The sequence below is a fragment of the Salvelinus sp. IW2-2015 genome, linkage group LG1 (genome assembly GCF_002910315.2).
Source record: "Salvelinus sp. IW2-2015 linkage group LG1, ASM291031v2, whole genome shotgun sequence".
NCBI classification, from domain to species: Eukaryota; Metazoa; Chordata; class Actinopteri; order Salmoniformes; family Salmonidae; genus Salvelinus; species Salvelinus sp. IW2-2015.
In genome coordinates, this window is record NC_036838.1 from 10,916,580 (window position 1) to 10,937,194 (window position 20,615).

Here is a 20,615-nt window from a genome sequence, read left to right on the forward strand (position 1 = left end):
ACAATTCAAGTTTTGGACTCACAGTAGCAGTAACCTGGGTTCGGACTACATATTCGCTATGCTGGTGTTAGAACTAGAAGTGTGTCCCAAGGGACTTGTGAGAGAAACATGGGGATGGCAGTAGCAGTCAGTAAGCATGTAGATACCTTTGTACAACAACTAGTGACCTCATCAAGAAGTGTCAGAGTCCCGAATTGGGCTTAGCCCTGAATTTGCTACAATATGTTCAAAAACAGCAGTCTTCTGGTAGCCTAATATGGATGAGTGTAAAAATGATCATAATGGTTAATTTACATTATCATTAGTCTTCATTTTATTTTGTGGATACTGTTACATATTTACTGATCTATTTGTGCATATGTAGCAGATGGGGTTCTATGAAACTCACTCCTCAGCCTGAAAGTGTCATCCCTTGCGCTATTGAAATAGGCATTTTTTGGCAGTGCAATGGGTTGGAACGCTCTAGGAGGGCGGTCATGTAAGTTTGCGCTGGGTAGGAGCCGAATCGAGTGGAAGTGGCACTTCCTAAGCAAGCAGCATGATCTGCAGTTGCCACTTGGTAATTTGCAACTTCCATACTAATAAAATTTGTTTTGGTGAGCTGACTGGACTGGTTTTTAGTTAAGACAATATATTTTTTGTTCTTAAGATTTCAAGTAAATAAAACAGATGTGTTCCAATGAGGTGTAACTAATAGGAAATAAATAAAATAGCACTTTACAAAATGCCTGTGGGCACTGACAGTGACACTTTGCAAAATGACTTTGCATGCGTTTTTGGATAAGGGGACTTTTATTCTGAAAACCTAACGGAAGTGTTACTTTGTCGCCACCTAGAGGTTGTTGTTGGAAGAGAGGCTCACAATGGAATATGTCGGGCTTCCAATTGCCGGTAATTATATTCATAGCGTTCGCGTCCATTTTCGGTGTCGTTCAAAGGGACTGTGAAGCAATTCGCCGCTTTTTTAACTTTTGCAACAACAAGCACATAATGGATTTCGAATATGTTTCTGACGCTTCTCAGTAGCTTACTCTCGTGAGGCTGATTGCTTGGTTTCTAGACCTCGTCACCTTGGTGGGGGATTTGTAACGATATATTTAGCCTCTCTCGTTTGGGATATTGCCATTGGAGCAAGAGAAGACACAAACGGAAAATCAAATTGGATTGCCAGGTAAAAGACGATGCGGCTTCATTTAATTTGTTTTGACATATGGCCAGAAGGTAAAGACCTACATACAATATTATATATATTGCGAGGGTTCACGTGTTTAAAAATGTTGACGCAGCGCAGCAATCATGCAGAATCGCATTCGCACTATTGTGCTCTGGGCCTGTCACGCCTATAGGCTAGTTGAGGGATAACCTACTTTATATAATTTTATAGTAGCCTAGACTATTTGAAGAATTATTTCAATACCAAACAACGTCGTGTTGTATGATCTAATTGACGTACTAAGAACCGCATTTAAAATAATTTTGCGCTGAGCTGTCTTTGCAGAAAGACTTTGTAGGATCCAGTGAGAGGAACGGTCTTGAGTCTAGCCCAGTTTCTAGACAGATATTGTAATCTCTTTCTAGCGGCATAGGGTAACGTGGGGTAACTGACCCATTTGTAATTCTCACAGAAACGAATTTGTTGCACTTTTCCTGGCTGCCACTACTCGAGTTCAACAAAAAATGTTTAAAATGTTATCTATCTAATCTACATATTTTATGTCACTAACAAAACTATTCTGAGATAAATTGATCCAATATTTAATCATTTAGAAAAATAAATAAATATATAGTACCACCTACTCATTCCAGAGTTTCTTTATTTTTACTATTTTCTACATTGTAGAATAATAGTGAAGACATCAAAACTATTTAATAACACATGGAATCATGTGGTAACCAAAAAAGTGTTAACAAATCAAAATATATTTTATATTTGAGATTCTTCAAATAGCCACTCTTTGCCTTGATGACAGCTTTGCACACTCTTGGCATTCTCTCAACCAGCTTCATGAGGTAGTCACCTGGAATGCATTTCAATTAACAGGTGTGCCTAATTTGTGGAAATTCTTTCCTTCTTAATGCATTTGAGCCAATCACTTGTGTTGTGACAAGGTAGGGGTGGTATGCAGAAGATAGCCCTGTTTGATATTAAAAGAGCAAGTTCATATTATGACAAGAACAGCTCAAATAAGCAAAGAGAAACGACAGTCCGTCATTACTTTAAGACATGGGCAGTCAATGCGGATAAAGTCAAGAACTTTGAAAGTTTCTTCAAGAGCAGTCGCAAAAACCATCAAGAGTTATGATGAAACTGGCTCTCATGAGGACTGCCACAGGAAAGGAAGACCCAGAGTTACCTCTGCTGCAGAGGATAAATTAATTAGTTACCAGCCTCAGAAATTGCAGCCCAAATAAATACTTCACAGAGTTCAAGTAACAGCCACATCTCAACATTAACTGTTCAGAGGAGACTGCGTGAATCAGGCCTTCATGGTCGAATTGCTGCTAAGAAACCCTTACTAAAGGACACCAATAATAATAATAATAATAAGAGACTTGCTTGGGGCAAGAAACATGCGCAATGGACATTAGACCGATGGAAATCTGTCCTTTGGTCTGATGAGTCTAAATTTGTGATTTTTGGTGCCAACCGCTGTGTCTTTGTGAGATGCAGAGTAGGTAAACGGATGTTCTCCGCATGTGTGGTTCCCACCGTGAAGCATGGAGGAGGAGGTGTGATGGTGACACTGTCAGTGATGTATTTAGAATTCAAGGCACACTTAACCAGCATGGCTACCACAGCATTCTGCATCGATTCGCCATCCCATCTGGTTTGGGCTTAGTGGGACTATCATTTGTTTTTCAACAGGACAATGACCCAAAACACACCTCCAGACTGTGTAAGGGCTATTTGACCAAGGAGCGTGATAGTGCTGCATCAGATGACCTGGCCTCCACAATCACCCAACCTCAACCCAATTGAGATGTTTTTGGATTAGTTGGACCACGGAGTGAAAAGCAGCCTACACGTGCTCAGCATATGTGGGAACTCCTTCAAGATTTTTTGAAAAGCATTCAAAGCGAAGCTGGTTGAGAGAATGCCAAGAGTGTGCAAAGCTGTCATCAAGGCAAAGGGTGGCTACTTTGAAGAATCTGAAATGTATATTGATTTATTTAACACTTTTTTGGGTTACTATGTGATTCCATATCTGTTGTTTCATAGTTTTGATGTCTTCACTATTATTCTACAATGTTAAAAATAAATAAAAACCCTTGAATGAGTAAGTGTCCATACTTTTGACTGGTACTGTGTTTGTGTGATATAGAGAACAAAGATATATAAGCACATTTTTCTGAGTTACAGTTCATATAAGGAAATCAGTCAACTGAAATAAATCCAGTAGGACTTAATGTATGGATATCACTCAATTGGTTGGCCTGGGAGGGCATAGGCCCACCCACTTGAGTGCCAGGCCCAGACAACCAGAATGAGTTTTCCCCTCAAAGTGCGTTATTAAAGACACAAATATTCCTCAGTTTCATCAGCTTTTCGGGTGGCTGGTCTCAGATGATCTGACAGGTGAAGATGCCTGATGTTGAGGTGCTGGGCTGGTGTGGTTACACGTGGTTGTGAGGCCGTTTGGACGTACTGCCAATTTCTCTAAAATGATGTTGGAGGCGGCTTATGGTAGAGAAATAGCAACAGCTCTGGTGGACATTCCTGCAGTCAGCATGCCAAATGCATGCTCCCTCAACTTGACATTTGTGGCATTGTGTTGGCCACTAAATGTGCAGTTTTGTTACACTTTTATTGTCCCCAGCACAAGGTGCACCTGTGTAATGATCATGTTCTTTAATCAGCTTCTTGATATGAAACCTGTCAGGTGAATGGATTAACTTGCCAAAGGAGAAATGCTCACTAACAGGTTGTGTTTTATTTTTGTTCAATGTAGATGGATTAGTGTATTCAGACCCCTTGACTTATTCCACACTTTGTTATGTTACCTTGTTCTAAAATGTGTTATTGTTTTTTCCCACTCATCTATCTACACACACTACCCCATAATGACAAAGTAAAAACAGTTTTTTAGAAATGTTGTTAAAAGGTTTAGACATATGTACATGTGACATTTCAGTTTTCAGACCCTTTACTCAGTACTTTGTTGAAGCACCTTTGGAGTGATTACAGCCTCGAGTCTTCTTGGGTATGACGCTACACGCTTGGCACACCTGTATTTGGGAAGTTTCTCTGCAGATCCTCTCAAGCTCTGTCAGGTAGGGTCGGGAGCGTTGCTGCACAGCTATTCTCAGGTCTCTCCAGAGATGTTCAAGTCTGGGCTCTGGCTGGGCCACTCAAGGACATTGAGACTTGTCCCGAAACCACTCCTGCGTTATCTTCGCTGTTTGCTTAGGGTTGTTGTCCTGTTGGAAGGTGAACCTTAACCCCAGTCTGAGGTCCTGAATGCTCTGGAGCAGGTTTTCATCAAGGATCTCTCTCTGTACTTTCCTCTGTTCATCTTTCCCTCGGTCCTGACTAGTCTCCCAGTCCCTGCCGCTGAAAAACATCCCCACAGCATGATGTTGCCACCACCGTGCTTCACCGTAGGGATGGTTCCAGGATTCTTCCAGACTTGACGCTTGAATCTTGTTTCTCATGGTCTGAGAGTCCTTTAGGTGCCTTTTGGCCAGCTCCAAGCGGGCTGTCATGTGCCTTTTACTGAGTGGTTTCCGTCTGGCCACTCTATCATAAAGGCTTCTGTCTGGCATCTCTCACACAAAGGTCTGATTGGTGGAGTGCTGTAGAGTTATTTGTCCTTCTGGAAGGTTTTCCTATTTGGAACCATTTAATTTGTCTGAAAATACATTTGTCTGAAAATGCAGGAAAATAAAGTCAGACACTTGCTTTTGAGAATAATTACTGAACAATTTTAGTGTGTGGGAAGCAAGGTGATGAAAGTGCATGAATGAAAATAATTAAAATGTTGCTTCCTTGGTCTCCTGAGTGGTGGTGCACTTGCACTGCATCGCAATTCTTGAGGTATCACTACAGACCTGGGTTCGATCCTAGGTTGTGTCACAGCCAGCTGTGCCCGGGATACCCATGAGGCGGTGCACAATTGGCGGTGCACAATTGGCCCAGCGTCTTCCGGGTTAGGGGATGGTTTGGCAGGCCGGGATTTCCTTGTCCCACCGCGCTCTACCTAGTCCTTGTGGCTGGCTGGGCCCCTTCAAGCTGACTTCGGTCGCCATCTCGATAATGTTTCCTCAGACACATTGGTGAGGCTGGCTTCCGGGTTAAGTGAGCAGTGTGTCAAGAAGCAGTGCGGCTTGGCAGGGTTGTGTTTCGGAGGACGCATGACTCTCGACCTTTGTCGATCTCAAGTCCGTAGGGGAGTTGCAGTGATGGGACAAGACTGTAACTATCAATTTGATATCACAAAATTGGGGAGAAAAAGGGGTGGGGGGGTCAAATCATGATGTCATTGATCTTCAGGTCGGAATGTCAGAGCTCTAGAAAAGATGCTTGAGCTTCCGACTAGAAATTCTGATTTTTACCAGTCGGATATCATTTTTTCCCCAGAGTTCACAGTTGTCTTGAACGCATTGAAGTCAGAAGTAGAAGATTTACGGATTCCCCATTGTTTTGAACACGGCGTTAGTCACATCGTCTTCATTGTTTCTTTGTGTAATCCATCTGTTTTTTTTTGTGTGTTTTGTATGTTACTGTTGTAAAATTGGCCTCAGTAGAGTGAGGGAGAGAGCAGCAGAGGGTCTGCCTCTCACGGTCCCTGCCCTCTCCTTCCTTTCCTCTAGTGAGACTGACCAGAGAGGGGACTATTCCTCAATATTAAAGTAGACATGACTATCTGTTAATAATAATTAAAATGCAGGGCTATCAATACACTTACCCATTCATTGCAGCTCCAGCGTGTGCGGATGTAGGGAGAAGCACGTTTTAATGTTTTTTTATTCAATGGTGTTGAATAAAAACAGTGTTGACAGTGATGAAATAAAAACTTAGACATGAACTCACTCATAACAGCAGCTCATTGATGTAATCTTTGACAGTCTCTCTTGTCATGGTTTAAAAGTCATGAAATCACGTAGGCTAGTATCAAACTTTTGCTGGGGTCGTGGAAGCTGTTGGCATGGTGATTTGAGATATCCGATTGGCCAGAGCAGTTGGCGCACTCGCAAATTTCCCAGTCCACCGAGTAGGCGGAGTTTGTCTTTTCAGACAAATGAAATGGTTCCAAGTAGGAACACTTTGTCTACCTGGTGTGCAGGGCTTCTGAATCAAGTGCAGCTACCTCCTACAGCGAAACAAAAAAAGAGTGCAAGCCTTTGTCGTTGGCTTTTCTACAGAAATGTTTGGTGATTGACTAGGAATGCCTCGCGATCAACCGGTTTGGTGACCACTGGTTTAGAGAAATTATGTTTTTAATTTGACATTGCTGCTGTACTGTGTGTGTGTAATGAAGGTGCTTCCCTTCAGTGGATCGCATCTGATCACATATTAGCAGAGTTGTGTTCGAGACCACCTAAAGCGAGACAGATTCAAGACCGGAGCCAATCGGGGTGAGGTGCAAGACAGTGTCAAGACTGAGACCGGGGGGAACAATGGGTCCAAGACCGAGACCAGAAAAAGTCACATTCAAGACCATGATTGTAATTTTGTCAAATCGCCACCATAATAAGAGTTCAAAATGTCCAGTATTTCTGAACAACATAGGGATTCTTTAGCCATTCAGAAGTGAAAAAATGCATGCTGAGGGAAAATAGAGCTGCTCTACAAATTATTATTAACCCAGACACAGTGAGGAGGAATGGGTCTTCTAAGCCTTCAGAGCAGATTAATAAAATAATTACAATATTCAACTGGCAAAGTGACAGTGAAATCAACCGATCACATTTGGACAGTTTTTACAATAACGTATGGAAACTTCTGCCTTCTCGAAGGCCAACAGGTCACAATAGCGAGCAGTAGTTTTTCCCCATGGTCTAGCTAGCTAGCTTTTGTTGTCGGCTAGTTTGCGGAGGCTGCAGCGTGTGTTATTGCTAATTTGTTAGCTTCTCCCTTTTCAAAACTAACTTTCAACAGGAAGTAAAGTTTTAAATGATCATCTGGTGACTGGAACTGTGTTTTCACATTTTTATTGCAGCACACCTGCTGCTGATAGTGTGAAACATTTGTTGTATTTCAACTTTAGGTCACCGCTTTGTGCTAAATGTAAAAATGTCAGTGAATGGACTGCTTATCCTTTAACATCATGTTGTGTGTGACTGCTGTCTTTCTATCAGCCCTATGTAGTGATGCCTGGAGAAGTGGGAAAGGCACCCTGTGTGAAAAATCCTATGTTTCATGAGTTTTCCTATATATTTTTTTCAGATTTTTACTAAAAATAAATAAGTGATGTTGTAAGTCAACAACAATGCTTAAGCAGCATCAATCTGATTGGGTGGGCCTGGCTCCCCAGTGGGTGGGCCTGTGTCCACCCAGGCCCATCCATGCCTATGCCCCTGATGCAAACAGTGCATCACATCACAATTGGGAATCATAAATGGCCTACTAACAAACACTTCGGACCAAACTTTTTCAATACCTGGTTTTCATATCCGTTGTTGCCTTAGTTAGCATTTACTGGGAGATAGATTTCCTACCCTCCTGGCTACCGATATCATTCTTCCGTGAGCTGCTCCTTACCAAAACCAGTTGAGTGCTGCGCGCTCTTGTTGCCTGCAGATAATATTCTGCTGAAACTAGGTTATGTGTGCGGCACTCATGTGAATATACAGTATTTCATGTGCTTTGTGATTTGTGTAGGCTACTTTGTGCATGATTTATCTATTGTACTACATAATTTATAAGCCTTATACCTACACTACGCTACTTTGATACGCATCAGTAGGGATTAAGAAGTGAGTTTAAGCAATGCCCACTGAAAAAAAAGAAAAAGGAGTGTATATGGTTTATACCGGGTGTATATTTTCCACTGGACCATTGTGTTTTACTGTAAGTGTAATCTCCCTTAGCCGCGGAAAGTAAGGGTGCGGAGGGTGCTGCCGCATCCCCTGAATATTTTATTTATTTATATATATATTATTATTTTTTGTTTAAAAAAAATATATTATTTAAAAAAAGTAGTGCACTGGGCCTTTCAAATTAAATTGTATTTCTCACATAGACATGGTTAGCAAATGTTAATGTGAGTGTAGCGAAATGCTTGTGCTTCTAGTTCCGACAGTGCAGTAATAATAATATATAACAAGTAATCTAACAATTCCCCAACAACTACCTAATACACACAAATCTGAAGGGGTGAATGAGAATATGTACATACAAATATATGGATGAGCGATGGCCGAGCGGCATAGGCAAGGTGCAATAGATGGTATAAAATACAGTATATACATGGAAGATATGTAAACATTATTAAAGTGGCATTATTTAGAGTGCATTGTATAAAGTCACTAGTGATCCATTTGTGGCCAGTGATTGGGTCTCAATGTAGGCAGCAGCCTCTCTGAGTTAGTGATGGCTGTTTAGCAGTCTGATGGCATAGAGAGAGAGAGCTGTTTTTCAGTCTTTCGGTCCCAGCTTTGATGCACCAGTACTGGTCCCGCCTTCTGGATGGTAGAGGTGTGAACTGGCAGTGGCTCGGGTGGTTGATGTCCTTGATGATCTTTTTGGCCTGCCTGTGACATCGGGTGCTGTAGGTGTTATGGAGGGCAGGTAGTTTGCCCCCGGTGATGCATTGTGCAGACCTCACTACCCTCTGGAGAGCCTTGCGGTTGAGGGCGGGGCAGTTGCCGTACTAGGCTGTGATACAGCCTGACAGGATGCTCTCGATTGTGCATCTGTAAAAGTTTCAGGGTTTTGGGTGACAAGCCACATTTCTTCAGCCTCCTGAGGTTGAAGAGGCACTGTTGCGCATTCTTCACTCCAGTGTCTGTGTGGGTGGACCATTTCAGCTTGTCTGTGATGTGTACGCCGAGGAACTTAGAACTTTCCACCTTCTCCACTGCTGTCCCTTCGATGTGGATAGGGGGTGCTCCCTCTGCTATTTCCTGAAGTCCACGATTATCTTTGTTTTGTTGATATTGAGTGAGAGGTTGTTTTCCTGACACCACACTCCGAGTGCCCTCACCTCCTCCCTGTAGGCTGTTTCGTCGTTGTTGGTAATCAAGCCCACTACTGTTGTGTCGTCTGCAAACTTGATGATTGAGTTGGAGGCGTGCATGGCCACACAGTCCTGGGTGAATAGGGAGCACAAGAGGGTCAGCAAAGTGGAGATGTTGTTTCCTACCTTCACCACCTGGAGGCGGCCCGTCAGAAAGCCCAGGACACAATTGCACAGGGCGTGGTCAAGACCCAGGGTCTCCAGCTTGATGATGAGCTTGGAGGGTACTATGGTTGTTGAATGCTGAGCTGTAGTCAATGAACAGCATTCTTACATAGGTATTAATTTTGTCCAGATGGGTTAGTGCAGTATGATGGCGATTGCGTCGTCTGTGGACCTGCTGGGGTGGTATGCAAACTGAAGTGGGTCTAGAGTGGCCGGTAAGGTGGAGGTGATATGATCCTTGACTAGTCTCTCAAAGCACTTCATGATGACAGAAGTGAGTGCTATGGGGCGGCAGTCATTTAGTTCAGTTATCTTTGCCTTCTTGGGTACAGGAACAATGGTAGCCATCTTAAAGCATGTGGGGACAACAGATTGGGATAGGGAGCGATTTGAATATGTCCGTAAACACACCAGCCAGCTGGTCTGCGCATGCTTTGAGGACGCGGCTAGAGATGCTGTCTGGGCCAGCAGACCGTTATAGATGTCGGTTGCGCAAGCCAATTTAATTTTAATTTAAGCATCTTAGCTTTGACAAAAAAGGTAGTTGTCTAATTAAAAACAGTATCTTGCAGGATTCAATAGTTGGAATTGTAAGAGTTTTTGCCCTGTCCCTTTCTCTGCTGTTGTCATTCTAATTTGAGGACCTCCTTACAAAATAATAAGCTTTGAAATGGTTTTCTGTCCATAGCTTTTCTGTCAAAATGATAACTAGATTCTATATTTTGTAGTCTGTAGCCAACACCGATATGTTGATCATCATCCATTTACCCCTAATGTATTTTGGGGAGTGCATGCATCTCTTCAATCTAGATAAAGTCCCTTCCCATTAGTCAGGGGTGTCAAACTCATTCCACGGAGGGCCAAGTGTCTGCAGTGTTTTTCCCCCATTTCAATTCAGACCTAGACAACAAGATGAGGGGAGTTCCTTACTAATTAGTGATCTTAATTCATCAATCAAGTACAAGGGTGGTGTGATAACCCGCAGACACTCGGCCCTCCATGGAATGAGTTTGACACGTGCATTAGACTATACAATGTACCAGGGTATTTTGAAATACGGCAGGTATGATTTCCAATACCATACCAATACCGATTTCCAATTCTTTTTAAGGTATGATTTTCAGAAGGCTACTAATTTGGATACCACCCAATCCATATTTCCAATGGCTCTGTGTTTTCTGACATGGATGCATTGGAGGGAGAGTCCTTATTTAGAATTTTTATGTGGGGTTATTCTAATATTTTATATTTTAAAGTCAGTCATTCTTTCACTCTCTCATTCTGTCTCTCATTTTCTCTTCTCTCACTATCTCATGTTTTCTTTCTCTGTATCTATCTTTCAAGTACATTTACTGGTTACCTTGGGTCTGTGTAATGGACAAAGAGTGTTTGAAATTCAGTGAGAGAGCTCCTGCATGGGACCCAATCTACTGCAGCTAATGAGCGAAGATAAGAATTCTGTCCGAGAGAGAGAGAGGGGTGCGGAGTCATAACACAGCACTTGTTCAACTTCACTACAGCATGTCCTTCCCATTGATTAGGCTGGGTCAGCTATACCTTGTTCCTAGGGCAGAATTTATATTTATAATCTAGTCTTTAACTCCGGTTTTACGATACGGATACATACGACCAATGTACAAACAGGCTATGTAAGTGGTAACAAATACATGGACAGTCATGGGACTTCTACGATATGTTTCTGTGTTTGTTGATAAGCACTGCACTCGTGTTAAGCGGGTGCGTTCTTATTGGCTACCTAGACATTTTTTCGCCTCTCTCTGCTCCTTTTCCCCTTGTTGTGCCCTTGCTATCTGTTTGGAGCAGATAATCTCACTCTCGCAGAAGAACATGTCCAGTGCAGATATGTGATAATGAGCCGCCTGCTATATGAAGATCCACCTCGGTTTCCCTTTGAGAAATTGCTATGATTGTAAAAAGAATTGGCTTGTATACATACCACTGGAATAGAGTTCTTGTTTTGGCCTAAACAAATAGATACAAAGTACTTCTAGAATTCTAAATTATACATTCAAAAATAAAGTATATTTTATATGGAGGGAGTATAGTGGCTTCTAGTATTCATAAATGGCTATGATTGTAATTTATGTTGTGAAATCTGCTGCTGTTTGATGCAGTGTTATGTCTGTCTCTTATACACATCTAGATGTGTATAAGAGACAGGACTAAATGCTGACGTTCAATTTGGTCATGTACGAGTGTCGACCAACAATGTTATGGCACTCTTAGTCAGGGATACACCGACTCTGTACACCTTAAAGGGTGTGTACCTATTGTTGTATTGAGAAGGCTCTACTATTCAGCTGTTCTGATGTCTTGACTTGCAGTATGACATGAGTGTTTTTGATGCAGTGTATGAATCGTCGATCTGCACATTGAAAAGCGATACTGACTGAGTTTTTGAATCGGTGCTTGGTAGCACATTCCGGCATATAGAATTATCAATGGTTGCTGTTGGTTATTATTTCTAGAGGTTGACCGATTTAATCGGCATGGCCTATTTTTAATTTGGGCCGATTTCAAGTTTTCATAACAATCGGTAATCTGTATTTTTGGACGCAGATTATGGGCGATTACATTGCAATCCACGTGGAGACTCCGTGGCAGGCTTGACCACCTGTTATGTGAGTGCAGCAAGGAGACAAGGTAAGTTGCTAGCTAGCATTAAACTTATCTTATAAAAAATAATCAATCTTAACATAATCACTAGTTAACTACACATGGTTCATGATATTACTAGTTTAACTAGCTTGTCCTGCGTTGCATATAATCAATGTGGTGCCTGTTAATTTATCATCGAATCACAGCCTACTTCGCCAATGAATTAACAAAAGCGCATTCGCGTCAGGGTATATGCAACAGTTTGGGCCGCCTGGCTCGTTGCGAACTGTGTGAAGACCATTTGTTCCTAACAAAGACCGTAATTAATTTGCCATAATTTTACATAATTATGACATAACATAGAAGGTTGTGCAATGCAACAGAAATATTTAGACTTAGGGTTGCCACCCGTTCGAAAAAATACGGAACGGTTCCGTATTTCACTGAAAGAATAAACGTTTTGTTTTTGAAATTATAGTTTCCGGATTTGACCATATTAATGACCTAAGGCTTGTATTTCTGTGTGTTTTATTATATTATAATTAAGTCTATGATTTGATATTTGATAGAGCAGTCTGACTGAGCGGTGGTAGGCAGCAGCAGGCTCGTAAGCATTCATTCAAACAGCACTTTCCTGCGTTTGCCAGCAGCTCTTCGCTGTGCTTGAAGCACAGCGCTGTTTATGATTTCAAGCCTATCAACTCCTTAGATTAGGCAGGCAATACTATAGTGCCTATAAGAACATCCAATAGTCAATATACAATACAAATGGTATAGAGAGAAATAGCCCTATAATAACTACAACCTAAAACTTCTTAACTGGGAATATTGAAGACTCATGTTAAAAGAAACCACCAGCTTTCATGTTCTGAGCAAGGAACTTAAACGTTAGCTTTTTTACATGGCACATATTGCACTTTTACTTTCTTCTCCAGCACTGTGTTTTTGCATTATTTAAACCAAATTGAACATGTTTAATTATTTATTTGAGACTACATTTATTTGATTTATTATATTAAGTTAAAATAAGTGTTCTTTCAGTATTGTTGTAATTGTCATCTATCTATCCTATATCTCTATCTCTATCTATCTAATCTCGTCCGATTTAATTGGTATTGGCTTTTTTTGGTCCTCCAATAATCAGTATCGGCGTTGAAAAATCATAATCGTTCGACCTCTAATTTTTTCCATGTGAAATTTAATGTGATCTCTGTAGCTGTTGGCTCGGTTATGGAGCAGAAAGATCGATTGTCTGAGGTGAGGTGTTTGGCCAGCTTTAGACAGGTTCAGCACAGACTTCTCAGGTGCAACCCAGCTCCTTGAACATGGCTCAATATGCACACAAATGTTTTATGTGAATTAATGTATGTACTTACATTGTTTGTGTTTTCGACCATCCCCAAATTGAAGTGGTGGATCGTTTGACAACTATAATGAACCAGGATTGAAGTGTTGGTTTCTTGCTTTTTGTTTAATGAACAATGGCATGTAGACAAGGGACTTTCACTCTTGAATATTTAATATCTTTGCGACCACTTTGGAGCTGCTTGGTATGATGAGTGAAAACGACAAGTTGTTCCAGTTGAAAGTATGGCGATCAATAGTATTTGTGTCTGTAAGCCGAGGGTTAGCACTAGCAGCCAGTCCTTCAGAAATTAGTGCTGAACCTGGCAGTGTGTCAGTGAAGGATGGGACAAGTCACGCACACACACACACAAACCTAGACATATGGGTTGTGATGCAGGACACACGCACTAACTAACCTTGGATGTTGGTGAATAATGGGGTCTGTATTTCGCCGCTGTACCCTGACAGTTTGCCGTGGCACAAGGCACAGGCCTGTGTTAATAATAGGAACATAGTTGTCAGCAATGACACTGGGAATTTACGACTTGCTATCCATGTGATGCCCTTCTATATATTTCATATTTACTTGCTGTCTACGTGGGCTAGAGAAGTTAATTATTATTATTTTTATATCCTTAAATAGATAATTAATCTGTTGGGTATCGCTCAATATTGTTTATGCTCCATGCTACTGGTAATTCCAAAACAACTGAGTATTTGTTGATGAGTTCCTGCAAATTTCCTCAGGTCTGCTGTTGTGGTGGAGGAAAGTGAGGATTAAATTTTTTTTGGCATAGAGACAGAGATTATCAGGCTGTTGATTGTGGCCCGTGGAATGTTTCACTTCTTTTCAATGGCTGTGCGAAGTTGCTGGATATTGGCGGGAACTGGAACATGCTGTCGTACATGTCGATCCAGAGCATTGCAAACTTGCTCAATCGGTGACATGTCTGGTGAGTGTGCAGTCCATGGAAGAACTGGGACATTTTCAGCTTCCAGGAATTTTGTACAGATCCTTGCGACATGGTGCCGTGCATTATCATGCTGAAATGTGGGTTGAAGGCGGAGGATGAATGGCACGACATTGGGCCTCAGGATCTCGTCACGGTATCTCTGTGCATTCAAATTGCCATCGATAAAATGCAATTGTGTTCGTTGTCCGTAGCTTATGCCTGCCCGTACATAACCTCACTGCCACCGTGTTCTGTTCATACACGTGGTCTGCGGTTATAAGGCGGCTTGGACGTACTGCCAAATTCTCTAAGATGACATAGGATGCGGCTTATGGTAGAGGAATTAAATGTTAATTCATCTGGCAACAGCTCTGGTAGACCTTCCTGTAGTCAGCATGCCAATTGCACGCTCCCTCAACATGAGATGCCTGTGGCATTGTATTGTGTGACACAATTGCACATTTTAGTGGCCTTTTATTGTCTCCAGCATAAGGTGCACCTGTGTAATGATCATGATGTTAATCAGCTTCTTGATATGCCACACCTGTCAGGTGGATGGATTATCTTGGCAAAGGAGAAATGCTCACTGAAAGGAATGTAAACAAATTTGTGCCCACAATTTTTGCGAAATAAGTGTTTTGTGTGTGTGGAACATTTCTGGGATCTGTTATTTCAGCTCAATTTTTGCGAAATAAGTGTTTTGTGTGTGTGGAACATTTCTGGGATCTGTTATTTCAGCTCAGGAAACATGGGACCAAAACTTTACATACTGCGTTTGTATTTTGGTTCAGTGTATTTATCCACATTCATAATATTATCTAACTTATGTGCCCAAATTAGACGTTAATAGTTTCACTGTGGAGTAATGGTGTAAGAAATAGACTTCATTATGGTATTCTGCCACGTCTTGCCTTTTGACTCAATAAAATTATTGTTGTGTAAAGTCTATCCCGGTAGGCTATTTTATTGCATTAAGATCTTCTGCTTGGCAGTTAAATCAAGCAGAAATGGTTTGAATGGTATCTGAAGCTTCCGTATATGAATGGACTAGGATAATTCTTTAGTTTACAGCACTTTGTTTTCACGCAGCCCGGACGGGGGGGGGGGGSGGGGSAATGTTGGGATGGGCTGAGGGGTTTCCATGTCAGGAAGTGCGGAGGGCTTTCCATGTCCTCCACCATGCCCATTGAGTGTTCATTGTTACATCTGTGAGAGTGTTGTATTGGGGAGTGAAAGAAAGAGGAAGGGAGAGTGTTTTGAGGTGCGGAGCGAAAGAGAGAAAGCAAAGGCCTGTGGGTAATAGAGGGATTAAGCTGGTCTGCAGTCACAAAGATGAAATGTCCATTCATATTAAGTGTGGGACGATTTAAAAAATCCAAAATCCCCCCCAAAAAAATGTCACTTGTGAATAAGAGTTTGGGCAGTATGGCCTCGAGTCGGATGCATTTTTACCCAGAATGTTTTTTTTTTTTTTGTCTGCCGACCTGCTATCAGGCTGCATTTCTGCACGCCGCAGGTGACCATAACTTGGACCAATGTATTTATTTTATTTAACTTTTATTTTATCAGGGAGTCATACTCAAATCAAATGTTAGTCACATGCGCCGAATACAACAGGTGTAGACCGTACAGTGAAATGCTTACTTACAAGCCCCGAACTAACAATGCAGTTTCAGAAATATGAATAAGAAATAAAAGGAACAAGTAATTAAAGAGCAGCAGTAAAATAACAATAGCGAGACTATATACAGAGGGTACCAGTACAGACTCGATGTGCGGGGGCACCGGTTAGTCGAGGTAATATGTACATGTAGGTAGAGTTAGTAAAGTGATTATGCATAGATAATAACAGAGAGTAGCAGCAGTGTAAAAGAGGGGGTGGGCAATGCAAATAGTCTTGGTAGCCATTTGATTAGATGTTCAGGAGTCTTATGGCTTTGGGGTAGATGGCCTCTTGGACCTAGACTTGGCACTCCGGTACAGTCTATGACTAGGGTGGCTGGAGTCTTTGATAATTTTTAGGGCCTTCATCTGACACCGCCTGGTATAGCGGTCCTGTATGGCAGGAAGCTTGGCTCCGGTGATGTACTGGGCCGTACGCACAACCTTCTGTAGTGCCTTGCGGTCGGAGGCCAAGTGTTTGCCAAACCAGGCAGTGATGCAACCAGTCAGGATGCTCTCGATGGTGTAGCTGTAGAACCTTTTGAGGATCTGAGGACCCATGCCAAATCTTTTCAGTCTCCTGAGGGGGAATAGGTTTTGTCGTGCCCTCTTCCGGATTGTCTTGGTGTGCTTGGACCATGTTAGTTTGTTGATGTGGACACCAAGAAACTTGAAGCTCTCAACCTGCTCCACTACAGCACTGTCAATGAGAATGGGGTTGTGCTCGGTCCTCCTTTTCCTGTAGTCCACAATCATCTCCTTTGTCTTGATCACATTGAGGGAGAGGTTGTTGTCCTGGCACCACACGGCCAGGTCTCTGACCTCCTACCTATAGGCTGTTTCGTCGTTGTCGGTGATCTGGCTTACCACTGCTGTGTCATCGGCAAACTTAATGATGGTGTTGGAGTCGTGCCTGGCAATGCAGTCGTGGGTGAACAGGGAGTACAGTAGGGGACTGAGCATGCACGCCTGAGGGGCCCCTGTGTTGAGGATCAGCGTGGCGGATGTGTTGTTACCTACCCTTACCACCTGGGGGTTGGCCCGTCAGGAAGTCCAGGATCCAGTTGCAGAGGGAGGTGTTTAGTCCCAGGGTCCTTAGCTTAGTGATGAGCTTTGAGGGCACTATGGTGTTGAATGCTGAGCTGTAGTCAATGAATAGCATTCTCACATTGGTGTTCCTTTTGTCCAGGTGAGAAAGGGCAGTGTGGAATGCAATCGAGATTGCAGGATCTGTTAGTGGTATGTAAATTTGGAGTGTTTCTGGGGTAATGGTGTTGACGTGAGCCATGGCCAGCCTTTCAAAGCAGTAGGTGCTACGGGTCGGTAGTCATTTAGGCAGGTTACCTTGGTGTTCTTGGGCACAGGGACAATGGTGGTCTGCTTAAAACATGTTGGTATTACAGACTCGGACAGGGAGAGGTTGAAAATGTCAGCGAAGACACTTGTCAGTTTATGCTCACAGTACACGTCCTGGTAATCTGTCTGGCCCTGAATGTTGACAGAGACAGGTCTCTTTTACAGATGAGCCCTGGATTACAAAAGTAGACATCAAATACAGAAATAAGATGACAAACTTGGGTCTGAAGGAAGATATGTTGAGGGCTCCCGAGTGGCTCAGCGTTCTAAGGCACTGCTTCTCAGTGCAAGAGGTGACACTACAGTCCCTGGTTAGAATCCAGGCTGAATCACATCCGGCCGTGATTAGCTCTTGTTCATTCATAAGAGCGAGAGAGAGGGCACTCATTATCTTTCCTTAAAGACACCGCACGCATTATATGCCCCAGCTGTATCTCACTCACTCACTCTGTCTGACTTTATTACAAACCCGTTGTTGTAGCATAATTCCTCCCTGCAGACCAAGGAAATTCAATCAGATCGATCATTTTAGATTGTATTTTATGTGCACTCAATTGCAGCTCATGAGATGGCCCCAAACTTTTTCCACTCTGGGTGTAACTCTTATACTGACATGGAATTGATCTCGTAGGAGAATTGTCCTTTTTCAATAATAATATGTATGCCTTTGTTCGCTACACACACATTTATATTAATTAACTGAGTACCTTACAGTACCCTCTTCTGGAATATTTTTAGCAACGGAAGGGTTGATTTTTATTTCATTAAGCCCCTTGTGTACTTTTCTGACTATCCTCTCATGAGGTCTTACGGCAATGGAAAGTAATCACGTGTACTCATAAGACATGGGCTTTTCATCAGGATGGTTAGATAGCTGCATTACACTATGTTCAGACACCGCTATAAAGCCATGTCAAACAATAAAAGGACACTTTTTCATACCATGAGTAGTAAAAGAGCACTGTATGAAACAAAGCTGTGCACCTGGCCTCAGTTGTGCTGTAGACTGCAGTGCACCTGGATTTAAAAATACCAAAGCCCCTCTTTCCTCTGCTAGGATTCAATGGTAACATGTAGAAGTGAATTTGTGGGGGTAGCCTGATCTAGAATTGAACCCATGTCTCTGTGACTCAGTCCAACACCTTAGTCATTACCCCAAGAGGCTCAAACTTCATGACGAGGTTCCTACTTAGTACTTAGTTGTACAAGTGACTTTCTACTTAAAATACCCCTTACTTTGTAAAGAATTGGGTGTCAGAAGCATTCAACTTCTGACACCAATGCAGCTAATTCGGGAATAGCCTGACTGGAACTCAGTAAATTGTCTTTGCAACTGTCGGTCAGACGCCTTAGTCATTGTGAAGAGGCTCAAACCAGTCAAGTTACTAGGTTTTGTACTAAGGTCGCGACAATGTTATGCCGTAATAATGAATGGCAACACCCACAACTGAACCTGTGGAGGTTACTTATGGTACTTTTTGAAGTTGAAAACATTTATATAACACAACCCTGCAAAAAAAATGTATGAGATGAGGTAGTAGGCTACGGTATTAAGTGTTTCTGAGCTGTGTTCTTCAATCACCACAGACAAATCAAAATTATCATTATCAAGGCTGCATAGGAAGGAGGTACAACAACATATATTTTTCTGTGAGATTTTCCCTATTGAGTCCACATCCTTATTTAATCGTTGGGAAGTTCCATGTTGTCGGTAAGATCTTTGCATATAATTTCTGTTGATCAGCCAGAATTCAGCTGCCAGAACTCCACACTCATCACTATCTTGGCTCATTTTCTCTCTTTCTTGCTTCTTTCCTCTGATCGGACACACAAGCGAAGAGGAAAAAAACATTCCATTCTCTTTTGATAAGAGAAAGTGGAACGATTTAGGTGTGAAAAATAGGTTGGGAACACCTCACCGTATCCATAAAGGGAATGCCGTCACCGAGGTAGTAAGGCTGAGGCGATAGTCAGTGCTAGCCCTGGGGAGTGGCAGCTGCAAGACTCACTGAAAGTCCTTAGCTTCATTTCTAAGATGAGAACTCTGAAGCAAGCAGACATGCCAACTTTCGGGGAACGCAAATAGGCCAAACCCTTTTAATCTCAGCCCTCAACAACATCAAGACCTATTGCACAGTTCATACTGATCCAACCTGTATTCGTTTATCGCCCAGTCAATCTATGGCATGACTGTACAAGTACATGGAACTCTGAAACAGGTTACACTATTACTACTCAGACAATGTATGAATCAATAGCTCTGTTTATAACTAACATGCACCCTTTGTCCAGATCTTGCCCACATTCTGATTGTGACATCTTTAGACCGATTTAGACGATTTAAAAGACGCATTGTGATATGATTGTGATCAGATCTTCCAGGCACACGGTGTCTGGATATCAATCAAGTGTAAACGGATCTAGATCAAACCATTTAAGTCATCATTATACTGGTTGCTAAAATAATTGACCAGTAGCACCATTCACTAATGTCATTAGTAATTATCTTAAAATAAATATTATTTAGAAAATCTGTCAAATTATTTGCATACAGGGAGACACCAGCTGATTTGGTCACAAAGAGACACATTTCAATACAATACAATGCAATGTGTAGAGAGTGATTAGATATCGAAACTCATGTTAGTGCAAGGTGTCAACAAGACTAATGACTGAATAATATGGCTGAAGTAATGTGGTGACGTTCTTCAGGGAAGCATCACATGGCAGGCACCAATGAGTTCAACTATTTAAAAACATCAACACTATTGAGCTATTTTAGACCCCACTACAGACAGCGTGTTCAACTATGTCTTTAGATAATAATGCATTGTCCGTGTAAAAAATGGATACCTTCGAGTTTAAAGGTGTTTTTATTTTTTGTTCTTGTCATAGTGCTAATTTGCACAAAATAATTATCTGTGGGATTAATGTCAACAACTTAAATCAAATCACATTGTATTTGGCACATGCGCCGAATACAATGTGAGTAGACTTAAAGGTGCTACACAGGATTTATTTGAGATTTTTAGCATTGTAATTTCAGAAAATTTCCATAATATACAGTGCATTCGGAAAATATTCCGACCCCTTGACTTTTTCCAGTTTTGTTCTTCCTCCAATCGACACACACTACCACACACACTACCACTACCACACTACCAAAGCAAAAACAGGTTTTTAGAGTTTTTTTGTAAATGTTAAAAAAAATTAAAACTATTACATTTACATAAGTATTCAGACCCTTTACTAAGTACTTCGTTGAAGCATCTTTGGCAGCGATTACAGCCTCGTCTTCTTGGGTATGACTCTACAAGCTTGGCACACCTGTATT

At 41.8% G+C, this 20,615-nt stretch overlaps 1 protein-coding gene across 6 annotated transcripts in view; it reads left to right on the top strand.

The window, feature by feature from the left end:
• Nucleotides 1–861: 861 nt before the first annotated feature.
• Nucleotides 862–20,615, top strand: part of tmem63ba (transmembrane protein 63Ba) — a 96,899-nt gene continuing 77,145 nt past the window's right edge. For 3 of the 6 annotated variants that reach the window (XM_023983023.2, XM_023983041.2, XM_023983035.2), the window contains exon 1: nucleotides 862–1,171. The gene's annotated coding sequence lies outside the window, so the exon portion shown is untranslated. Of the gene's footprint in view, nucleotides 1,172–11,538; nucleotides 11,625–11,924; nucleotides 12,009–20,615 lie in introns of those variants that run through there. The other 3 variants (XM_023983030.2, XM_023983025.2, XM_070443195.1) reach the window with 3 other exon arrangements.